Below are 4673 nucleotides of genomic sequence, written 5' to 3'. Positions count from 1 at the left end.
CATGCAGTATTCAAGATGTGAACATACTATGGATTTATATAAAGGCAATTTGATGTTTATTATCTATCCCTTTCTTAATGATTCCCAACATTATGTTTGCTTTTTTTGACTGCTGCTGTACATTGAGTGGATTTTTTCAGAGAACTATCCACAATGACGCCGAGATCTTTTTCTTGAGTGGTAACATCTAATTTAGACCCCATCATTTTATATGTATAGTTGGGATTATGTTTTCTGATGTGCATTACTTTGCATTTATCCACATTGAATTTCATCTGCCATTTTGTTGTCCAGTTACCAGTTTTGTGAGATCCTTTTGTAGCTCTTCGCAGTCTGCCTGGAACTTAGCTATCTTGAGTAGTTTTGTATCATCTGCAAGTTTTGCCACCTCATTGTTTATCCCTTTTTCCAGATCATTTATGAATATGTTGAATCAGACTGGTCCCAGTACAGACCCCTGGGGAACACCACTATTTATCTCTCTCCATTCTGAAAATTGACCTTTGATTCCTTCCCTTTGTTTCCTACCTTTTAAACCAGTTACCAATCCATGAGAGGACCTTCCCTCTTATCCCATGACAGTTTACTTTGCTTAAGAGCCTTTGGTGAGTGATCTTGTCAATGGCTTTCTGAAAATCTAAGTACACTATATCCACATCCTTGCTGACCCCCTCAAAGAATTCTAGTAAATTGGTGAGGCATGATTTCCCTTTACAAAAAGGATGTTGACCCTTCTCCAACAAATTACGTTCATTTATGACCTGACAATTCTGTTATTTACTATAGTTTCAACCAGTTTGCCCAGTACTGAAGTCAGGCTTTCCAGCCTGTAATTTCCAGGATCACCTCTGCAGCCCTTTTTAAAAATTGGCATCACATTAGCTATCCTCCAGTCATTTGGTATAGAGATTGATTTAAATGATAGGTTATCGACTACAGTTACTAGTTCTACAATTTCACATTTGAGTTCCTTCAAAACTCTTGGGTGAATACCATCTGGTCCTGGTGACTTATTACTGTTTAGTTTATCAATCTCTAATGACACCTCAATCTGGGACAGTTCCTCAAAATTTATCACCTAAAAAGAATGGCTGAGGTTTGGGAATCTCCCTCACATCCTCAGCCGTGAAAACCGATGCAAAGAATTCATTTAGTTTCTCCGCAATGGCCTTATTGTCCTTAGTGCTCCTTTAGCATCTCGACCACCCAGTGGCCCCATTGGTTGTTTAGCAGGCTTCCTGCTTCTGATGTACTTAAAAAAAATTGCTATTACTTTGAGTCTTTGGCTAGCTGTTCTTCAAATTCTTTTTTGGTCTTCCTAATTATATTTTTACGCTTCAGTTGCCCGAGTTTATGCTCCTGTTTATTTTCCTTGCTAGGATTTAACTTACACTTTTTAAAAGAATGCCTTTGTGTCTCTCATTGCTTCTTTTACTTTGCTTTTTAGCCACAGAGGCACTTTTTTAGTTCTCTGTGTTTTTTAATTTGGGGTATACATTTAAATTGAGCCTCTATTATGGTGTCTTTAAAAAGTTTCCATGCAGCTGGCAGGGATTTTACTTTTGGTCTGTATCTTTTAATTTCTGTTTAATTAACTTCTTCATTTTTGTGTAGCCCCCCTTCCTGAAATTAAATGCTACCATGTTTGGCTGTTGTGGTGTTTTCCCCAACACAGGGATGTTAAATATAAGTATATTATGGTCACTATTACCAAGCGGTTCAGCTATATTCACCTCTTGGACCAGATCCTGTGCTCCACTTAGTACTAAATCAAGAATTGCCTCTCCTCTTCTGAATTCCAGGACTAGCTGCTCCAAGAAGCAGTTATTTAAGATGTCAAGAAACTTTATTTGTGCATCCAGTCCAGTCAATATGGGGATAGTTGAAATCCCTCCTTATTATTGAGGTTTTTTTATTTTTATAGCCTCTTTAATTTCCCTGAGCATTTCAGTCACTATCCCCATCCTGGTCAGGTGGTCTGTAATATATATCCCTACTGCTATATTCTTATTACTAGAGCATGGAATTACTATCCATAGAGATTCTATGGTACAGTTTGGTTCATTTAAGATTTTTACTTAATTTGATTCTATGCTTTCTTTCACATATATTGCCACTCCCCCACCAGCACTCTGTCCTTCCAATATATTTTGTACCCTGGTATTACTGTGTCCCTTTGATTATCCTCATTCCACCAAGTTTCTGTGATGCCTATTATATCAATATCTCATTTAATAGGAAGCACTCTAGTCCACCCATCTTATTATTTAGACTTCTACAATTAGTATATAAGCACTTTAAAAACTTGCCACTTTTTAGCTGTCTGCCATTACATGATGTAATTGAATGGGACTCTCTATTTCATTTGACTGTTTCTCATCAGATCCGACCTGTATTTTATCATCTTCCATCCTCTCGGCCTTACTAGGATACAGAGAATCTCCATTAATAGATCCTCCCTTAAGGGATGTCTCTGTCCGCTCCTCTGCACCTGTCAGTTTTACATCAGCCCTTAGTTTAAAAACTGCTCTAGGACCATCCTTTACCCTTTGATAGCATATCAGAAGAAGCCTCTGTCTCTCTCTCTTCATGGCAAAGAAGCAATGCATTCCCAACACAAGATAGCTGCATTAACTGGAGCCTCTGTATCACCTCGCTCTCTGTGGGTACATATCAGCGCTGAACAGAGTTCTAGGAAAATCAGCCTGTACTTAAATGCTAGATGTTAGCTCTTGGGAAGCTGCCGCACGAATCTTTTGGCTTAGATCAAGGATATGGCGTTTGTCCGCGCTCAAGCAACTAACTTCACATTCATCCCGGATGCCACGCTATTGACATCACGAGGATGAAGGTGGTCCCCGAAGTTTCACCATCGTTTGCTGTGGACACAAGGTCAGCTGTAAGCGTTTACTTCTGGGTCAAGGTGCCTCCTTCTGGCTGCCAAACGCAGGACAGGCTCCCGGATAACTGTCCAGCGCAACAGATCCCCAGCCTGCTGGGGCTAACACTGTTTAAAACCTGCTCAACTTTGAACGGAAAAAACTAGAGGCACGACAGAGGGCTCCTCTGCGGTGCATTATTTCAAACAAGGTTTCCCCCGAGCAGCCCCATGTCACCAACAGGGCGAAGAACACGGCAATGGACCGTGCCGGTACCCCTGAGTGCTGCCCGTCCCCAACAGGTCACATGGCTTAAGCACAGCAGTAGAGTGCACGGACATGTGGCGTGCACATCAGGGAAAGGCATGTCACACACCTGCTTTATCATCCAGACGAAAGGCATGTCACACACCTGCTGCTGCGGAGCTGCGACATGCTGCTTCGGCTGTGCAGTGCCATGACCGGGCTGTAGCTTTTGGCATGCGGCAGCCTAGGTGGCAAACAGCTGGTGTCTGACATGCCTGTATTGTTCTGCATTCCACGCCGCGCTAAAAAGGCTGCCCCCCCCCTCTTCTCTCACAACACGTGTCAGACACCCAACAATACAGGTATGTGATGGTCAGGGCCCGGCCAGAGGTAGAAGCCATCAGGTGAGGAGTATACGTGTACTAATCTCACAAGTCAGTTCCCGTGTCCTTCCTAAAGGGCCACACTGCTACATTCATGCTAACGGAGAAGGTAACAATAATGGTATCCTAGTATTTTCCCCCATGCTCATGAAACAACCATAGCTGTAGGACTGCAAAACTCAGATGCTCCTAATGTTAGACCTGTAATGTCTTCTACTAACCTAGCCACGGACCTGTGTTTTCAGGTGGGCAGTATTTGGAGAAGTTTAAACATTCATCCTTTTGCCCCGAAACCCGCCTCCACCTGAGGATCGGACAGTCCAGTCCAGAAGGAGATCTACGCGAGCTGTAACACGGTGGTTGGAGAATCCGTTGTTTGACACAGACTGCTGTCAGCTCCATCAGCACCTGAAACCATGCACCATCCTGAGCTCTGCTGGGTTCCCGGGGCAAGTCAGCCCTATGCCAGCATATTGCAGATTTTGCAAATCTGCAGTTACCATGCTCCTGCGTGAAAAATTATTTCACACACACTAGTGGCACACGAGAGAGAGAAGAAACCACAAGAGTGGTTCTTCAAATTGCCCTTTGCCTCTCAGGGCCACAATTTGCAGGATTTCGATTCCTCTCCCTCTCCCCTTTGAATAAGAAATTGCAAACGGGTCCTTTCACCCTCGTGTATTATTTATACTATGTATCAGTATAACACTCTCTCGCCACTAGTGAATTATTGTAGTTGCTGGGATGGGAGCTCCCGCATGTAGTTTAATCGTTATGAAAGAACAACCCGTCAAGACTTGCTGTTCATTTATAAACATACTCGTATGTGAGGGACCATTATGTCTACAATATTACGGTTTCATTTAATAAATACCACTTCTCTGCATCAAAGTGGAAAAGGCCCAAGAAATAGAGTGTATCGCGGTTACTCCTATTATAGGATGCTAAGACAGACAATGTTAACTTGCTGTCTTTTTAATGCTACATCTGTACCTTGCAGACTTACAGTCTTTAATGGGGTTTATGCGTGTGTTATTATAGGAGCGGGGCACAGGGGATTGTCTGGAGGTCTGTTTTTTCTCCCTCCTTTTCTCTCTCAGATGGGTCAGAACCAAGAACCTGATACAATTCCTCTTAAATAAACAGAAAGACTCCCATTGATTTC

Source organism: Malaclemys terrapin, chromosome 5, assembly GCF_027887155.1.
Source record: "Malaclemys terrapin pileata isolate rMalTer1 chromosome 5, rMalTer1.hap1, whole genome shotgun sequence".
NCBI classification, from domain to species: Eukaryota; Metazoa; Chordata; order Testudines; family Emydidae; genus Malaclemys; species Malaclemys terrapin.
The sequence above is the reverse complement of the archived record's forward strand: the minus strand, read 5'-3'. Positions refer to the sequence as shown.